General features: G+C 46.8%; 1 long non-coding RNA gene across 1 annotated transcript in view; it reads left to right on the top strand.

The window, feature by feature from the left end:
- Window positions 1-21223, top strand: part of LOC136500912 (uncharacterized) — a 185893-nt gene that overhangs the window by 28718 nt on the left and 135952 nt on the right. The gene's annotated exons all lie outside the window — the stretch shown is intronic.

The raw sequence follows: 21223 nt of genomic DNA, 5'->3' as shown, positions 1-21223 counted from the left end.
TCATCTATCAGTTTGGTGTTCCTAACTATATCATCACCGACCATGGAACAAACTTCACCAGGAGGAAGTTCCTAGACTTCTATGATAGATACGACATCAGGATTGATTGGGCCTTGGTCAGACACTCACGTACTAATGGTCAAGGTCAAGCAGGCCAATGGCATGGTCCTCCAAGGACTCAAGCCCCGCATCTTCGACCGACTCAAAAGTATGCCAGGTGAAGGGTTATAGTGGTCCCAACGATCCTCTAGAGCCTAAGAACGACCCCAAACTGGTCCACAGGGTTCACCCCTTTCTTCCTCGCATACGGAGCCAAAGCAGTGTTGCCCTCCGACCTTAATCACTGGTGCCCCAAGAGTAAAGGCCTTCGACCAAGACCCAGCCATGGAGGCTCAGCAGGACATGGTCGACCTGCTCGAGGAGGCTCGTGAGACGACCGTCATCTGCTCCGCTCATTACTAGCAAACTCTCCATGGGTACCATGAAAGAAAAATCAGGGGGATGATCCTCGAGGTCGGTAAGCGGTGGCCGAAGTGATCCTGACCGGGCGCCTATCGACTAAAGGAAAATAACGACAATGTTCTCACCAACGCATGGAACATCAAACAGTTATGTCGTTTCTTCCACTAAAGCTCGGTCTTATCGTTTCTTTCCATTCAACATTTGCTCCTATAGCGCCCTAGCCAGAGCACTCTCGGCCTAGGTTGCTCGGGGGCTCCACGGGGGGGCAATACTACCCACCTTTTTTACTATCATGTAGTAATACTTTTCAGCCCAAACAAAAGGACATTCTGTTCCTTTGATTACCCTATGTAACTTTTGTTTTTAGCCTCCGACTGATCACACCCTGCCATGACCTATGATTACAAGTAGCTAAACCTCGCGGGCCACTGCCCGAGTTCTTAAGGTTGTAGCCTATGGGTCAACGGGTAGGTGCGAAAAAGAAAGGACAAAAAACAAAGCTACGCAAGGGTAAAAACAAGGGCAGATGGGACAAGCTTCCCCTCATGAGTGATTTCATCACAAAACAAACTTAAAATATTCATGAATGTAAAACTGTTCACACGGTGGCTCCTCATGAACTCATCTTTTACATAAACTGACTATTTCTACTCTAACACTATTACGGCCCCCGGTGGCATCGGCTGGCGGTACGGTTGTCAAGGATGAAGGTAGCTCGATTGTGGTCGGGATGACATTTGGCTCAGTTGTGGTCGGGATGATGCTCACCTCCGACCTGGCCTCCGCTGCCTCTGTAGGCTGGACAACATCTTCTCGGTGCATGTCTGAGGCCATGGTTGAACGACAAGCCTCCATCACCCACTATGCGGTGACCTGCTCAGCGACCATCTGTGCATGTGGCACCAAACTCTCCCCCATCGCATGGATTTCGTCTGTGCTCCACCCATCAGCGTATCCTCTATAGATGGCCACGAAGTCCAGATCAGGGTGGTGGGTAGCCACCGAGGTCAGCACCCTCGATGTCCCATAGAACATGCCATCAGAGATCAGCGCCTGAACTTCATTTGGGACCTCCGCCAGCTAGACGGCCTACGTACTAGTGCTCAGTCCTGACCCGAACACCTCAGAGACAATCACCTGCGCAATATTGCGAAGCTGGTCGAGCTCTCCCTCGAGACCACATCGCTCCTCAAGGGACTGAGCTAGCGCCTCCACGCTCTGATCGACCGTCACTTTGACCGCCTCCAGCTCTTGCTCTAGAGAGCCGATCTTTCCACCCAGTTCTAGAAACGAACGACAAATTTAGGAGGAAAGGAAAGAAAAATTCAAGGCATCAACCGAGGGCAGAATAGGTACATACTAAGGCGGGTGCTTTTGAGAATGGAGAGCCCTTCCTCTTGCTGGGTCACCCTCTCGAGCAGTTGAGCATTCGACTCCTCTGCCCCAAGCATCTGCCACCAAAGCAGTGACCACTTCTTGTTCGGCGTCCAACCAGGACTTCCGCTCTACCTATAGAGCCTCCAAGGACTTCTGGAGCACTGCCTCAGTCTCCACCAAGTGGGCCTTCACTACATCAAGTTCCTGCTCGGCATCAGTTGCCCGCTCAACCGCACGTAGCTCCGCCGCCCATGCTCCCATCGCCTCGGCCAGCCTAGTCTTGAGACTCACGACAGGCAAACTCCAGCTAGTGCCTGAGCTCGTTGACCTGCCATGATGCCACCACTTCTTGCTCCATCTGACCATGCTCCTCCCAAAGAAATTAGGACTTATGGATCGACGTCATCTCTAGATCCTGCGAGACAAGAAGCAGGCGTGCTGAGACAACCATTTAAAAGCCTAGGAATCAAAGACAACACCAAGAACATAGAGAACTTACCTCTGCAACATGTGGTAGGTCGATAGTCATGGCCTGATGGACTAGCTCAACCCTCTCCAAGGCCTCCTTGAGCCTCGCCTTGGTAAGGGCGAGATCGGACTCCATCGACAGTCCTCTCTCCACTAGTAGGTGCCAGAGCTTCACCTCCTCCTTGTCACGAAGGACTAACCGGGCCTTTCCTGGCTCACCGGGGCAAGGCCACACCAGCTCGCGGGTCACCCTCGACCCTGCTGGAAGATCCAACCATTATAGTATCATGCGACGATCGGATCATCATCAACTCCTGGGACGGCGGGATGGCTAGCGGCTCCACCCCGGTGTCTTCCTCACCGGAGAAGGGGATGTCCACCACTAGGACTCCATAGCTCATCGGCGGCAACTCTACCTCTGGCCTGGCCGTGGTTCCTCCGGACCCCTCCAGCTTTGACCAGGCGGGTGAACCGTGGGCTCCTCCGCCGAGCGAGACAGGGAGCCCGGTTTCCCTCCTCTCCTCCTCCATAACCATTTGGGGAGGGACCGCAAGAGTCACCTCTGACCCAACCTCCGCCGTTGAAAGGTCCTAATGGCTAGAGGGGGGGGTGAATAGCATATTAAAAATTTCTACAACAACACTAAGACAAATGATTAGTCAATAAGATGGCGAAGCGAATTATGCGCTAGCACTATACTTGGGGTTGCAAGCCACCTACCCAATTCTATTTTGTATAGTCTCTATCCACACAATTGCTATGTTGCTACACTAAGTTAGTGTGCTCTCAAAGGCTAACTAAAGAGCCACACTAACCAAATTAACAAGCTCTCACGACTAGCTACACTAAAGAGCTTGACAACTAGTTTGCGGTAATGTAAATTGATAGAGCAAGATGGATATACCGCCGAGTCGAGGAATGAACCAATCAATCACAAGGATGAATACCAATGAAAACCAATCTCCTCGGAATCAAATGATGACACAATGATTTTTTATCGAGGTTCACTTGCTTGCCAGCAAGCTAGTCCTCGTTGTGGCGATTCACTCACTTGGAGGTTCACGCGCTAATTGGCATCACACGCCAAAACCCTCAATAGGGTGCCGCACAACCAACACAAGATGAGGATCACACAAGACATGAGCAATTTACTAGAGTACCTTTTGGCTCTCCATCGGGAAAGGTCAAGAACCCCTCTACAATCACCATGATCTGAGTCGGAGACAATCAACAACCTAAGCTCGACGATCCTCGCTGCTCCAAGCCATCTAGGTGGCAGCAACCACCAAGAGTAACAAGTGAATCCCGCAGTGAAACACGAACACCAAGTGCCTCTAGATGCAAAAACTCAAGCAATGCACTTGGATTCACTCCCAATCTCACAAAGATGATGAATCAATGATGGAGATGAGTGAGAGGGCTTTGGCTAAGCTCACAAGGTTGCTATGTCAATGCAAATGGCCAAGAGAGTGAGCTTGAGCAAGCCATGGGGCTTAAATAGAAGCCCCCACGAAATAGAGCCATTGGCCCCTCAGTCCACTGAAAATCAAGGCGACCGGACGCGTCGGTCAGATCGACCGAACGCACCCTGCCAGTGTCCGGTCAATGCATGACTGCCACATCATCCCTCGCTTCAAATGTTGAGCGCTCGATCTCAACGGTTAAATCATGATCGAACGCAGCATAGTGCTAAGACCGGACGCACCTTTGCCGAGTCTGGTCGTTTCTAGAGAGGTTCTATTCACGACCGGACGCGTCAGTTAGATCACGACTGAATGCAGGACCCCAGCGTCCACTCACTTCTAGTAAGGTTCCACTCGTGACCGGACGCGTCCGGTCATGCCCGACCGGACTCACCCAACGTCCGGTCACTCGCTGTCTCCACTATGCGCTGCCACATCAGCACGACCCGACGTTGAACAGTGTTTAGCTAGAGTCCAGTAGCCTACATCCGGTCAAGAGACCAAGAGCAGGCCTTATCTATGCGCCACTGGCTAGATGCAGGACCCTAGCATCCGATCACTGCGTGAACAGCGTCGGTGCACTCTGTGAAACCCTATCTTTTCTGTACACTCCGCGAGTGAAGTTTTGAACCCTTGCTCAAATGTGTCAACCACCAAGTGTATCACATTGTGCACATGTGTTAGTATATTTTCACAAATGTTTTCAAGGGTGTTAGCGCTCCACTAGATCCTAAATGCATATGCAATGAGTTAAAGCATCTAGTGGCACTTTGATAACCGCATTTCGATATAAGTTTCACCTCTCTTAATAGTACGGCTATCAATCCTAAATGTGATCACACTCTCTAAGTGTCTCGATCACTAAACCAAAAAACACCTAACAATTTCACCTTTGCCTTGAGCTTTTAGTTTTTCTTTCTTCTTTTCCAAGTCCAAGCATTTTATCATCACCATGCCATCACCATTATCATGTCATGATCTTCATTTGCTTCATCACTTGGAGTAGTGCTACCTATCTCATAATCACTTTAATAAACTTGGTTAGCACTAAGGGTTTCATCAATTCACTAAAACTAAACTAGAGCTTTCAGCTATCACCACAGGGATCGCCGCCATCACCGCCGCCGCCGCCGTTGCCGTGCTCATGACTGGCCAGGAAGACGCAACCCCCACTAAGGAAGGTCACACCGCCACCAACCTACTTCCCCTATCGCTTGTCGAGACCCACTACAAGCTAGGTCTCCACTCTTCTTGCATGGGAGGTGGGGAGATCCCCTAGTCCTACCAGCCCCTAGCCGCTGTCAAACAAGCGCAGGTTAGTCACTCTCAAAAACTCAAACTATGAGAACAAAAGGGAGAATGAATACATACCTTGACGAAAGCGGCAGAACCCTGAAGCCCCAATCGGCTGAAGATGAGCCAACAGGACAAGGATTGCTCGAGGGTCGTGACCTGCACCCCCTTGCATCCATCAAGGGAGGAGGCGACCCGGCCAGCCCTCGATCGGCCCAGTGAATGGCCATGACCGCCAGCTCGTAGCGAAACCACCAGAGCAACTAGCGGGGCATCTCCCCATAGGGGTTGCGCACACATGTCGACCCTAAAGACACTAGGGGAATGATCATGTCCCCCGACCGACCGGCGTGCTCCACCACACTTAGAGCAGGGCGCCGCGAAGCCAATGATGCTTTCAAAGGGCACGGCAATCGCACCCGCTTCGCCTCTCGTTTGAGGCTGGTGTCTTCGCTCGCGGTGTGCTTCCTCGATTCAGGAATGTCGCTACGCATCTCCATACCACACCCGCCGTTGATGGATCAGGCCGTGGGCTTATGGTGTTCCACCAAGGTCACAACAGCGCCCCTATCTCCTTTGTCCTCCAAGGCACTAGCATCATCACCCATCTCCATGGGCTCCTCTGACTCGAGCTCCACCTCCATGTCGCTCTGGCTCTCGCAACCATGGACCCACCAGTTGATCTCCTTCTCCTTATCAATCCTCCTCCTAGCCTTCTGGTTTTCTTCTTCTTCTTGGCAAGCGCAACCTCCCTCTAGGCAGCTTGCAGAACCGCACCTTCCGGCCCTCTCAGAAGATGCGGCCGAGATTTATAGCCCACGAGTCCCTTCAAAATGGGCAACTCAAAATCAATCAAAACATCAAAACAAGAAGGAAAAGGTCACAAAAAACATACCAAATTGGATAGCTTCGCGGCATGAAGTGCACCGAGCGTCTCTTCAAGGGAGTCTTCATCCCTCAACTGCAGCACCCGATCGAGACGACTCCAGACTTCATCCTTTGGCAACTCCTCTGGTGACTCATGGTCAGGATCCACTGGGCTAGAGTATTCCCACATCGGCCGTGTTCTCTCCACCAACGGGGCGACCCAATGGTGGAAGTAGGTATGGAAGACCCACAACCCATTAAGGCCATGCCGCACGAGCATCCAAAGCCCCGTCTCGATAATTTCTAGCTTCTTCTGCCAATAGGTAGGACCCCATGACCAGCTTTCCCTCCTCTCCGGCCTCTCCCCGATGAACATTGGGAATGCCGCCTCCGTCGGGTTCCTAATGTAGAACCACTCACCATGCCACCTGATGAGGACATCAACACCAACGATACATCCACGCCGACACGAGTACCAGTTTTTGGTCCTATTACTCGCGCCCGTGCTCGTCACATTAATCATCAAGTAAGTTCACTCTTGAGTTCCTGTCCATCATATTTAGACCATGGAGATGCGTGCACTCTTATTTTGGTTAGGAACCAGGGAGAGGACCGAAAGGGACAAGGATTCGCGGAGGCTGAATTCGGACTCCAGGACAGCTCCAACTTGTGATGGTCACCACGGTCGCATACGGACACGGATTGGGGCGTTCAAGTACTTCATGGAATCCTTATGAAGTCTATTTTCATATGGATCTAGAATCAAGTCCATATCTGTTTTGAGGCGGACGCAATGACTGAATTACGACTAAGAGCTTGTCTGTCCAAAGGTGTTGCGTCACCTTAGTTTGGTCCAATGGGCCATGTATCAAGTTGGGTCCATTAGGGACGCGTCCTAGGGTTGGAGAACGACCCCAACACTCCCCTGGTCGTCCTTCCACCTTCATATACTCCTTAGCCACCATCAAGAATGGTCGGGTTTTGTTTAGATCAAGTTTAGCTCTCGCTACTTGCTTGTAAGCGCGCATGCTGGATAAGCCGCCCGTCTTCTTGTCTTCGGAACCCCACCTTAATTGAGATTGAGTTTGAAACTTTCATCTACATCAGTACTTGCTATACTTGTTCTTGCTAGTTCTTCGATTGCTTGCAGGACGAGTGCCCTAGTGGTCGGGTGACGTGCTCCACAAGATCGCGTCAGCCATTGGAGGTGGTGTATCGGTTGCTAAGGCGCAGCTTGGAAGGCTATAGTCGGGCCATGAATGTTGTCTCCACCCATCAATCGAGTTATCCCACACCTCTCATCGAAAGATTGGGAACAAACCCTAGCGGGATCTCATCAGTTGGTAATCAGAGCAAGGTTTATCGGTGAGAGTCTTCCAATCCTTTGTTGTTCTAATTTTCCCTATAGTCCAGAAAAGCCAAAAAAATATAGTAGATTAGTTTTACCCGCGATCCTATAAACCCTTTGAGCCTTTGTTAGCACTGCTTAGTTAGGGCTTGTTGAGTCGTCGGCTACATTGGTTGTGTCGAGTTGCTGGTCTTAGTTTTTGTCCTTTAGAGTTTCGAGTTCTTGTCACATTCTAGTCACAGCCGTGTGCTAACATATAAACCTTCTGTTGGTTGAATCCGAATACATCCTTGTGTTCAAGACCGAGTAGGAATCTGAGTTTGAGACCGAATTCCATGTGGTGTTGAGTTCGAGTTGGAATCGGTTTTTAGTCCGAATTGACAGCTGCCTCGTTGCTATTGTGAGACCCCTATCCTTCGGAAAAAGTTTGTGTGGTGTGTGACTCTTGTGAAGTCTTTTTGTTTATATAATCAGTTTTGAGGATCCCCAGAAAAAAAGAAAAAAAAGAAAAAAGAAAAAAGAAAAGAAAAAATGGGGGGGCTGTTTGTTGTGCTTCTCCATTGTTTCCGGTGGTGTGTTGTGACCTCCTTTGTGCCCAGGCTCACGTCTCTAGCACGGTCTAGGCTAGGACCAGCACAATACCACCGTTGAACGATTATTTAGCTTGCTTTTGTGACTAACGTGGTGCTAGTACTTCCTTGCTTCAGCCCACCTATAGCTCCACATATTTCGACTACAGCTTGACAGGTGTTGTTGTGGCACCAATACACTTCATTCCACGGTTGCAGACTTGTTGGTTGTCGTTCCCTCCTGTTGAGCAAGGTAAGAATTGGTAAGAGCTTTTGTAACAGGTTGAGAGTGAGCGCCTTGCAGTAGCTACATCCTAATAGCTGTAGGGCTTTTATTTCTTCACCTATTTTCTTGTTGCCCTTGTCTTTTAAACCATGTCAGTATCAGAGGATGTTAACAAGAGGCCACAATCTCCTCGCACCAAGGGCATCATTCAACATTTTACAAGGCAAGTGCAGCTACATACAGAAGGACTTGATCAAGATTTACAGGTGACCAATGACAAGATTAGGCAATTGGAGGCCACCCAACTTGCCTCCACCACCAAGCTTACAGGATTGGAGGCATCTGTTGCTCGTATGGACAGAAGCCTTGCTGCTCTTCTGAAGTGTTTTGATGACTTCCACACGAAAGACAAAGAGCAGCATAATGAAGACAACAAGGACGAAGAGCGACTCAAAGATAATTATGATGATGATTATACTACTGATACTGAACATGATGCTCGTGACCGGCGTCGCCTACGCCATAATCGTAGAGGTATGGGTGGTCACCGCCGACGTGAGGTATCCAATAATAATGATGCTTTCAATAAGAAAACTGTTTTGCTTCCTATGTCTCCTGAAGCTATTGTGCGTGATGATGTTGCTAAAGCTAAGAAAACTAAATCTGAGATCGATAAAGATGTCAAATATGTTAGTAGTAACAAAGATGAGATAAGATTGAAAGGACATTGCTTGCTTGCTACTAAATCTGATATTAATGAATTGGTTGCTTCCACTTCTGTTGCCTATGCTTTGGTATGCAAGGGTGCTTTGATTTTAGTTCACGATATGCAGCATTCTTTGCCCCCTGCTGTTGCTAACATTTTGCAAGAGTTTTCGGATGTTTTTCCAAGTGAGATACCAGCGGGCCTGCCACCAATACGAGGGATTGAGCACCAAATTGATCTTATTCCTGGTGCATCTTTGCCAAACCGTGCACCATACAGGACTAATCCAGAAGAAACGAAGGAAATTCAATGACAAGTGCAAGAACTACTCGACAAAGGTTATGTGCGTGAGTCCCTTAGTCCTTGTGCTATTCCTATCATTTTAGTGCCTAAGAAAGATGGAACATGGCGTATGTGTGTTGATTGTAGAGCTATTAATAATATCACCATTCGATATCGACACCCTATTCCATGATTGGATGATATGCTTGATGAACTGAGTGGTGCTAATGTGTTTTCCAAAGTTGATTTGCGAAGTGGGTACCACCAGATTCGTATGAAATTGGGAGATGAATGGAAAACTGCTTTCAAAACTAAATTTGGTTTATATGAGTGGTTAGTCATGCCTTTTGGATTAACTAATGCACCTAGTACCTTCATGAGGTTAATGAACGAGGTTCTGCGTGCTTTCATTCGAAAATTTGTTGTAGTCTACTTTGATGATATATTGATTTACAGCAAATCTATGGATGAACATCTTGATCACTTACATGCTGTTTTTAATGCTTTACAAGATGCACGTTTATTTGGTAACCTTGAGAAGTGCACCTTTTGCACCGATCGAGTGTCTTTTCTTGGCTATGTTGTGACTCCATAGGGAATTGAGGTTGATCAAGCCAAGGTAGAAGCTATACCGGGATGGCCTGTACCAAAGACTATCACACAAGTATGGAGTTTCCTAGGACTTGCTGGTTTCTATCGCCGATTTGTGAAGGACTTCAGTACCATTGCTGCACCTTTGAATGAGCTTACAAAGAAGGGAGTGCCTTTTTGTTGGGGCAAAGTACAAGAGAACTCCTTCAATATGCTAAAAGATAAGTTGACACATGCACCTCTCCTCCAACTTCCTGATTTTAATAAGACTTTTGAGCTTGAATGTGATGCTAGCGGAATTGGACTGGGTGGTGTTTTGTTACAAGAAGGCAAACATGTTGCGTATTTTAGTGAAAAATTGAGCGGGCCTATTCTAAATTATTCTACATATGATAAGGAATTGTATGCTCTTGTTCGCACATTAGAAACATGGCAGCATTACTTGTGGCCCAAAGAGTTTGTTATTCATTCTGATCATGAGACTTTGAAGCATATTCGTAGTCAAGGGAAATTGAACCGTAGACATGCTAAGTGGGTTGAATTTATTGAATCTTTTCCTTATGTTATTAAGCACAAGAAAGGGAAAGAGAATATTATTGCTGATGCTTTGTCTAGGAGATATACCTTGCTGAATCAACTTGATTACAAAATCTTTGGATTAGAAACAATTAAGGACCAATACATTAATGATGCTAATTTTAAAGATGTGTTGCTGCATTGTAAAGATGGGAAAGGTTGGAACAAATTCATCTTTAGTGATGGGTTTGTGTTTAGAGCTAACAAGCTATGCATTCCAGCTAGCTCCGTTCGTTTGTTGTTGCTGTAGGAAGCGCATGGAGGTGGCTTGATGGGGCATTTTGGAGCTAAGAAAACGGAGGACATACTTGCTGGTCATTTCTTTTGGGCAAAGATGAGAAGAGATGTGGAGAGGTTTGTTGCTCGTTTCACGACATGTCAAAAGGCTAAGTCACGGTTAAATCCACACGGTTTGTATTTGCCTCTACATGTTCCTAGTGCCCCTTGGGAAGATATTTCTATGGATTTTGTATTGGGTTTGCCAAGGACTAGGAAGGGACATGATAGTGTTTTTGTGGTTGTTGATAGATTTTCTAAGATGGCACATTTCATACCCTGTCATAAAATGGATGATGCAACTCATATTGCTGATTTGTTCTTTCGAGAAATTGTTCGTTTGCATGGTGTGCCCAACACAATTATTTCTGATCGTGATGCTAAATTTCTTAGTCATTTTTGGAAGACATTATGGGGAAAACTGGGGACTAAGCTTTTGTTTTCTACTACATGTCATCCCCAAACCGATAGTCAAACTGAAGTTGTCAATAGAACTTTGTCTACTATGTTAAGGGCTGTTTTAAAGAAGAACATTAAGATGTGGGAAGATTGTTTGCCTCATATTGAATTTTCTTATAATCGTTCACTGCATTCTACTACAAAGATGTGCCCATTTCAGATTGTCTATGGTTTCTTGCCTCGTGCTCCTATTGATTTGATGCCTTTGCCATCTTCTGAAAAACTAAATTTTGATGCTACTAAGCGTGTTGAATTGATGTTAAAACTGCATGAAACAACTAAAGAAAACATAGAGCGTATGAATGCTAAATATAAGTTTGCTGGTGATAAAGGTAGAAAGGAACTAATATTTGAACCTAGAGATTTAGTTTGGTTGCACTTGAGAAAGGATAGGTTTCCTGATTTCAGAAAGTCTAAATTGATGCCTAGGGCTGATGGACCATTTAAAGTGTTAGAGAAAATTAATGATAATGCATATAAACTCGATCTGCCTGCAGAATTTGGGGTTAGTCCCACATTCAACATTGCAGATTTGAAGCCATATTTGGGAGAAGAAGACGAGCTTGAGTCGGGGATGTCTCAAATGCAAGAAGAGGAGGATGATGAGGACATCAACACCAACGATACATCCACACTGACACGAGTACCAGTTTCTGGTCCTATTACTCGCGCCCGTGCTCGTCACATTAATCATCAAGTAAGTTCACTCTTGAGTTCCTGTCCATCATATTTAGACCATGGAGATGCGTGCACTCTTGTTTTGGTTAGGAACCAGAGAGAGGACCGAAAGGGACAAGGATTCGCGGAGGCTGAATTCGGACTCCAGGATAGCTGCAACTTGTGATGGTCACCACGGTCGCATATGAACTCGGATTGGGCCGTTCAAGTACTTCATGGAATCCTTATGAAGTCTATTTTCATATGGATCTAGAATCAAGTCCATATCTGTTTTGAGGCGGCCGCAATGACTGAATTACGACTGAGAGCTTGTCTATCCAAAGGTGTTGCGTCACCTTAGTTTGGTCCAATGGGCCGTGTATCAAGTTGGGTCCATAAGGGACACGTCCTAGGGTTGGAGAACGACCCCAACACCCCCTGGTCGTCCTTCCACCTTCATATACTCCTTAGCCGCTATCAAGAATGGTCGGGTTTTGTTTAGATCAAGTTTAGCTCTCGCTACTTGCTTGTAAGCGCGCGTGCTGGATCAGCTGCCCGTCTTCTTGTCTTCGGAACCCCACCTTAATTGAGATTGAGTTTGAAACTTTCATCTACATCTAGTAATTCAGTAGTTGCTATACTTGTTCTTGCTAGTTCTTCGATTGCTTGTAGGACGAGTGCCCTAGTGGTAGGTGACGCGCTCCACAAGATCGCGGCAGCCATTGGAGGTGGTGTATCGGTTGCTAAGGCGTAGCTTGGAAGGCTATAGTTGGGCCGTGAACGTCGTCCCCACCCATCAATCGAGTTATCCCACACCTCTCATCGAAAGATCGGGAACAAACCCTAGCGGGATCTCATCGCCAGTTGGAGTCATAGGGGGAGTACGCAGGGTAGGGGACCCGACAGCTTCGGCCTCTTCTATAGGGCAAACCTTACAACCGGTGCGATTCTGGGTGGCTTACCCTCAGATAGGGCTCGCCCGTTGAAAATCCGTCGGAAGAGGTCTGCAGCTCCATCCCGAGGAAGGTCTCATAGACGGTGATGAAGCTGGCTATGTGCAGTACCCCAGTCGGGTTGAGGTGCTGCAACTGTAGGCCCCACTCATTGAGGAGCCCATGTAGGAACTAGTGCGTAGAATATCCAAGCCCACGCTCGTGAAAGGCAAGGAAGGAGACGACCTCATCAACCTGAGGGTGCGGAACAACCTTCCTCGGCGCAGGAGCCCTCTAGTGTGCCACCTCCTTTGATGGGAGCAACCCCTTCACAACAAAGGTGGCTAGCACCTCCTCATCCACGTTGGAAGGCCTCTAGTTCAACATCACACCTTGGATTTACGAATGAATCTAGTGAGTTTTCTCTCTCCCTTGCTCTGCTCTCCTCTCTCCTAGAAACCGCTGCGACATACGAACAGGCTTGGCGAAAAGAAGGAAGGACAAATAGTAGCAGTTGAAGAAAGGTGAAAGAACAAGAGGAAAACCCTCTCCCTTCTGCCAATTTAATGCGGAAAGGCATGCGGCGGGACATGGCCCTAGATGACAGGATGCGGCCTTCCCGATGAAATGTCGCTTGGCTATCGAGACGTGGCCTGGGCAGGGCCCCACCACTACCACAACCTAGGCATGGGAAACAAGGTGTAACCACACACAAATGACCCTTTGCCTTCCCAGGCAGGGTTTGGAGGGGCCCACCGATAGAATCTCCATCAAGGAGAGGGCCAATAGGTGACCCGAGTCGATCGGACGACTCGGGCGGCTGCCGAGAGACAGGTAAGGAGCAGTGGGATGACCCATGTAGGTTATGCCAACCCCGTCAGGAATGACGGACATGAATCCCACTCGGACATATCCGATAGGAGCTCCTCGGACCCATCACTCGAGCCATCGAGGTAACTTTACCAACTCCCATTCTACTTTCCCAGTGCATGAGCATTCATTCATCCATCCTCATACATGCATTCATACACTCAGTCACATATTCATCCACACATTCATCCCATACATCCAAGCATTGCATATGCTATTGTTGCATCACAATGCTTCGCGTTGCGTCATGAAGCAGTAGTCATCTTATTCGATATAAGCGACAACCGATTGGGGTTTGAAGGCTGGCCCGCAAAGGGATTGAGACTACCTCACGTCAAATAGAGCTAGGGGAGAAAACACAGATGAGCCCTAGCAGCCCTTGCCTGATCTACTTAGAAGGGGACAGAGTCATCTTGACTTTCTTGTTCGATCCTAACCTCGAGCCAAGCCCACAAAATCTCCATCTAGGGAGGCTAGTGGGCCACCTGAGTCGGTCTCCAAAATGACTCAGGCATCTACTAGTGGAATGCCACATGAGGGCTATGCCAACCCCATCATGAACGACAGACCTAGATTCCACATGGACATACCCATTAGCGAGCTCGCTGAGCGAGACACTCGAGCCATCGAGGCAAGTGTTGTTGGCTCAACCCCTCTGGTTGAGGAAACCACGGATGAGGTGACGCATAAAACTCGGTCCGACCCCTATCGAGCCTAACGGGGCCTAGGGGCTCAAGCTGTCAGGTCCCTACTTAGGAACCCAACCAACCGCACAGGTTGCGGTTGGAACAGACATGGGCGAACACCCCGACCGGAAGTAACACAAGAGTCCACAGCCCCAGAAAGGAGTACCAAAGTGCTCAGCCTCTGATTGACTCTCTAGCTGGCTAGAGGCTTGGGGGCTACACCCACCTTTGTCTTACCCGACCATTGGGTTCATGCTCTGTCTTGCCCGACCCCAAGGCTGTGGGCTCCGTCTCGCCCAACCCTGAGGCTGCGGGTTCCATCTTGCCCGACCCATGGGTTCATGGTCTGTCTTGCCCGACTATTGGGTTCGCGTTCCATCTCGCCCGACCATTGGGTTCATGCTCCATCTCGCCCGACCCTTGGGTTCGCGCTCCATCTCACCCGACCCTTGGGTTCATGCTCCAGTCTCACCCAACCCCAAGGCCATGGGCTCCGTCTCGCCTGACCCCTCAGGTTTGAGCTCTGTGTGTGAACAGCCCTTCATGGCTTCACAGAAGCCCCAAAGGGGCTTGGGGGCTCCTGTTTGGTTCATAAACCCAGGGTCCATAATGGACCCGCTTCCCTACAAAACCTGGTCCCAGCAGGTGGCACAGCGACAACTCGCGCCTAGGTCGGCCCAGATACATAATGATAGGCCAAGACCATGATTCGATCCCCGACCAGAAGGTTTGGCCAAGGTGGGACCAGAGTCTAACTTCAACCAAGGATACATCAGACCTCTTCTCGCTGTTCTTTCCCGACCAACATGGTCGGGATCGACTGGGAACGACTGACCGAGGACGCCCACTCTATGAGGGCCTAGGGATCAGGTGGAGCAGATAAGGTAAGGCACTCAAATCCACCGTAATACCGAGGACTATACCCTACCATGCCCTACTGAAAGCTCTAGTTTGGTTTTAGTGAATTCATGAAACCCTAAGTGCTAACCTAGTTTATCAAGTGATCATGAGATAGGTAGCACATTCCAAAGTGGTGAAGCAAATAAAGATCATGACATGATGATGGTGATGCCATGGTGATGATCAAGTGCTTGGACTTGAAAAGAAGAAAGAGAAAAACAAAAGACTCAAGGCAAAGGTATAACTAGTAGGAGCTATTTTGTTTTGGTGATCAAGACACTTAGAGAGTGTGATCACATTTAGGTTCGATAGCCATACTATTAAGAGGGATGAAACTCGTATCGGAATGCAGTTATCAAAGTGCCACTACATGCTCTAACTCATTGCATATGCATTTAGGATCTAGTGGAGTGCTAACACCCTTAAAAATGTTTGTGAAAATATGCTAACACACATGTGCACAAGGTGATACACTTGGTGGTTGGCACATTTGAGCAAGGGTTAGAAACTTCACCGGCGGAGTGTCCGCCCATAGAGTGCGGATAGTCCGACGGTGTGACCAGCGCCCTAAACTCAGGTGAACATGGTCACTATAAGTGACTGGACGCTGGTCTCTGAAGGGCCGGCGCGTCCGGTCAGTAGCAGCAGAAGAAGCGCAGCGTCGGTCGTTCGACTGGACGCTGGTGCTGAAATGACTGGACGCTGGCTGCCTGCATCCGGTCACACTGACATAGTCATGCACAGGGGAAATGCCAAGTGACCGGACACTGGGTGAGTCCGGTCGAGCATGACCGGACGCATCCGGTTGTGAAAAATCATTTCTGGATGCTTACTGGAAACGACCGGACGCTGAGGTCCAAGCGTCCGGTCACTTTGAGCTGCTGCGTCTGGTCGTCACTTGACCATTGAGATCGGGCAATCAACATTTGAAGAGAGGGGACACGTGGCACGCATCACGTGACCGGATGCTGAGGTCCAGCGTCCAGTCAATATGACCGGAGCAGTCCGGTCACCCCATGTTGTGCCTAGTGAAGGGGTACAACGGCTCTATTTCATGGGGGCTTCTATTTAAGCCCCATGGCCAGCTCAAGCTCACTCTCTTGGCCATTTACATTGACATAGCAACCTTGTGAGCTTAGTCAAAGCCCTCCCACTCATCTTCATCATTGATTCATCATCTTTGTGAGATTGGGAGAGAATCCAAGTGCATTGCTTGAGAGTTTTCTTCTAGAGGCACTTGGTGTTCGTGTTTCGCCGCAGGGATTCACTTGTTACTCTTGGTGGTTGCCGCCACCTAGATGGCTTGGAGCAGCAAGGATCGTCGAGCGGAGGGTGGTGATTGTCTCCGGCTCCGATCGTGGTGATTGTGAGGGGTTCTTGACCTTTCCCCGGCGGAGAGTCCAAAAGGTACTCTAGTGAATTGCTCGTGGCTTGTGTGTTCCTCATCTTGTGTTGGTTGTGCGGCACCCTATTAAGGGTATGGCGTGTGATGCCAATTAGCTCATGAACCTCTAAGTGAGTGAATCGCCACAACGAGGAGTAGCTTGCCGGCAAGCAAGTGAACCTCGGTAAAAATCATTGTGTTTATCATTTGATTCCGAGGTGATTGATCTTCATTGGTATTCATTCTTGTGATTGATTGGCTCCTTCCTCGACATGGCGGTATTAACAAATTGCTCACTCTCATTACTTTACCGCAAACTAGTTGTCAAGCTCTTTAGTGTAGCTAGTTGTGAGAGCTTGTTAGTTTGGTTAGTGTGGCTCTTTAGTTAGCTTTTGAGAGCACACTAACTTAGTGTAGTGTCATAGCTATTGTGTGGATAGAAACTATATAAACTAGAATTGTGGTAGGTGGCTTGCTTTTTAGTAGCCTAGCGCAACACTTGCTTCGCCTCATAATTGTCTAACCGGTTTGTTAGTGTTGTTGTAGAAATTTTTAATAGGCTATTCACTCCCCTCTAGCCATTAGGACCTTTCAAGTGGTATCAGAGCCGAAGTCACCGTGATTTGAGACTTAACAACCTTCGGTGTAAAAATGGCTCAAATCAACAACACAAAGAAGCCACCCCAATTTGATGGCTCGAACTATCCCTATTGGAAGGCTAAGATGACGACTTATATCAAGTCAATCAATAGGAAGGTTTGGAAGGTGGTAGAGACAAAGATTGAGATTGAAGATGAAGAGGCTCCCACCGCCGCTGAAGAAATACTACTCCAAAATAATGACATTGCTCTTAGTGCCATCCATGATGCTTTGGATGAAAGAACATTTGAGCAAATCAAGAATATTGAGAGAGCTCATGAGGCATGATAGAAATTGGAGGAATCATTTGAGGGCACTCAAGCCATGAAGGGTGCAAAGGCATACATTCTCAAAGAAAAGTTTGCAAGCTTCAAGATGAAGGAGGATGAGAGTGTGCCAGAGATGTTCCAAAGGCTTCAAGTGCTTGTCAATGATCTCAAAGCACTTGGAGAAGAGGTGAAGGACAAGGACTTCTCCCACAAGTTCTTGAGATGTTTGCCTTCAAGATTTGGCACATTGGTCACTATTCTAGTGAGGAGTGGTTTGGACACCATGACACCAAACCAAGTGTTGGGAGATATAATGACCGATGATACATATAGAGATGATGATGAGAAAGAAGAAAAGGAGAAGAAGGATGAGAAGAAGAGCGTGGCATTCAAGGCCACATCATCCAAGGGCAAGGCAAAGCAAGAAACATCAAGTGAAGATGATGGCTCATGGGATGATGATGATGATGAGAAGATGGCTCTCTTTGTAAAGAAATTTGGTAAGTTCATGATGAAGAAAGGGTACTGTGCTAGAAGAAAGAATTCTTCATCCAAGAACAAGGAAGAGTCAAGAAGGTGCTTCAAATGTGGAAGCACAGATCATCTTGTTGCTCAATGTCCATACAATAGTGACAATGATGATGACAACAAGAAGAACAAGAAGGACAAAAAGGAAAAGAAAGAGAAGAAGGACAAGATGACCTTCAAGAAGAAGAAGGGTGGTTCATATGTGGTCACTTGGGATAGTGATGCCTCCTCAAGTGATGATGATGATAGTGATGATGACAAGACCACCAAGAAGAAGGCACTTGCAAGCATTGCTATCAATGAGAAGCCTTCTCTCTTTGACACTCCATCATGCTTCATGGCTAAGGCCACTAAGGTACAAACTTGTGATGATGATGGAAGTGATGATGAACATGATAATGAAAATGACAGTGATAGTGATGATGATGAACCTACTAAAGATGAATTATTTGACATGCTAGAAGATGCTAAAGAACACTTTGACATTAAGAGAAGGGAATGCAAGAGCTTGAATAAGGAGGTAAAAGCCCTTAAGCAAGCCCTTGATGAGCTCAAAGCAACTCATGAGAGGCTAGAGGAAGCCCATGAGAAGCTTGGCAAGGCTCACAAGAAGCTTGAAAAAGCTCATTCCTCTTTGCTTGATGAGCAAAATAAAAAGAAGCATGTTGAAACTTGCAACATAGGCTTAACTTGTGATATAATTGATGAATCATTATCTATGCCTATCATTGTTGCTCCCACTAACCCTTCTTGTAGTACTTCTACTTCCACCTCATCTAGTAGTGATGGTTTCACTTGTGATGCCTCACTAATGGTTGAGAATGAGAACCTCAAGAAGGAGGTCAACAAGCTCACTCACACTTTGGCTAAGGCCTATGGTGGTGAGGACCGCTTGCTTATGTGCTTGGGTAGCCAAAGAGCATCTCTCTACAAAGAGGGATTGGGCTATACCCCCAAGAAAGGCAAGGCGGCCTTTGCTCCTCACAAGACTAGTTTTGTGAAGAACAATGGTCGGTTTTGCACTAGTTGCAAGCAAGTTGGTCATAAAGAGCATGAGTGCAAGACCAAGAGCAAAAATGCTAATGTATCCTCCATTAAGCTTAACTTCTTTCTATGTGCTTACTAAGGGTACAAATGGTGTAAAGGCTAAGTTCATTGGTAAACCATGGATGGGCTCAAAGAAGAAAGCCATTTGGGTACCAAAGAGCTTAGTGACTAACCTTCAAGGACCCAAGCAAGTTTGGGTACCTAAAAAGAATTGATCTTCTTTTGTAGGTTAATTACAAAGCCAAAGGAAGGCATTGGGTTCTTGATAGTGGGAGCACTCAACACATGACCGGTGATGCAAGAATGTTCAACTCAATCAACACCAATGGCAATGATGGTTATGATAGTATCACATTTGGTGACAATGGCAAAGGCAAGGTCAAAGGGCTTGGTAAGATTGCAATATCCAATGACATGAGCATTTCCAATGTGTTGCTAGTAGAGAGCTTGAACTTCAACTTGCTATCCTGTGGCTCAATTGTGTGATCTTGGATTCAAATGCATATTTGGGGTAGATGATGTAGAGATCATAAGTGTAGATGGCTCTAACTTGATCTTCAAAGGCTTTAGATATGAGAATCTATACTTGGTTGATTTCAATGCTAGTGAAGCTAGATTATCTACATGCTTGTTCACTAAGTCTAGCATGGGTTGGTTATGGCATAGAAGGCTTGGTCATGTTGGAATGAAACAATTGAATAGATTGGTTAAGCATGACTTGGTTAGAGGCTTGAAAGATGTTGTGTTTGAAAAGGATAAGCTTTGTAGCTCTTGTCAAGCCGGAAAACAAGTTGGAAACACCCATCCTAAGAAAAGCATGATGAGCACTAGTAAAGCATTTGAGTTATTGCATATGGACTTATTTGGGCCAACACAATACACTAGCATTGGTGGTAAATAAATATGGCTTTGTGATAGTGGATGATTATACTAGATACACATGGGTATTCTTTCTAGTGGACAAAAGTGATGTGTTTGCAACATTCAAATCATTTGTCAAGGGCATTCACAATGAGTTTGAAACAACCATCAAGAGAGTTAGAAGTGACAATGGTAGTGAGTTCAAGAACACTAGAATTGATGAGTTGTGTGATGAATTTGGAATTAGACATCAATTCTTGGCCAAGTACACTCCACAATCAAATGGCCTTGTTGAGAGGAAGAATAGAACACTCATTGATATGGCAAGGTCTATGCTTAGTGAGTACAATGTGAGTCAATCTTTTTGGGCCGAAGCTATCAACACGGCTTGCTATTGTAGCAACCGCCTCTATTGTCACCCATTGAAAGAGAAGACACCATATGAGCTCTTGAATGGTAGAAAGCCCAACATTGCATATTTTTGGGTCTTTGGTTGCAAATGCTATATCTTGAAGAAAGGCACTAGATTGGGCAAGTTTGACAAGAAATGTGATGAAGGATTCCTACTTGGCTTACTCCACTACAAGCAAAGCATATAGAGTTTGGAATTTGGATAGTGGTACTCTTGAGGAAGTTCATGATGTTGAATTTGATGAAACCAAGGGTTCACAAGAAGAGAATGAGAACTTGGAAGATGTTAGAGGCATTCAACTTTCAAATGCCATGAAGAACATGGATATTGGTGAATTGAGGCCTAGGCAAGTGAATGATGATGAAGATGATCAAGTGCAAGTGCTCTCTAACTCAAATGTGCAAGATGATACAAATCAAGTAGTACAAGTGGCTCTCATGACAATGAACAAGATCAAGTGGCTAGTACATCATCTCAACCTAATGATCAAGCAAGTGCAAGCAATCAAGTTCCAATCCTCCAACCAACCAATATTGCAAGGGATCATCCATTAGGACACTATCATTGGTGATATTTCTAGAGGTGTACAAACAAGATCAAGATTGGCTTCATTTTGTGAGCATTTCTCATTTGTGTCATCCATTGAACCAAAGAAGATAGATGAAGCATTGAAGGATGTTGATTGGGTGAATGCTATGCATGAAGAATTGAATAACTTCACAAGAAATCAAGTATGGGAATTAGTAGAGAGACCAAAGGGACACAATGTGATTGGAACCAAATGGGTCTTTAGAAACAAGCAAGATCAAGATGGGATAGTAGTAAGGAACAAAGCAAGATTAGTAGCACAAGGCTATACACAAGTTGAAGGTCTTGACTTTGGAGAAACATATGCCCCGGTTGCTAGATTGGAAGCAATTAGAATCTTGCTAGCCTATGCTTGTGCCCACAACATCAAGCTCTATCAAATGGATGTCAAGAGTGCATTTCTCAATGGTTACATCAATGAAGAAGTATATGTTGAGCAACCTCCCGGTTTTGAAGATGACAAGAAGCCCGACCATGTGTACAAGTT

Source organism: Miscanthus floridulus, chromosome 13 (genome assembly GCF_019320115.1).
Source record: "Miscanthus floridulus cultivar M001 chromosome 13, ASM1932011v1, whole genome shotgun sequence".
Taxonomy (NCBI): Eukaryota; Viridiplantae; Streptophyta; class Magnoliopsida; order Poales; family Poaceae; genus Miscanthus; species Miscanthus floridulus.
The sequence above is the reverse complement of the archived record's forward strand: the minus strand, read 5'-3'. Positions and strand labels throughout refer to the sequence as shown.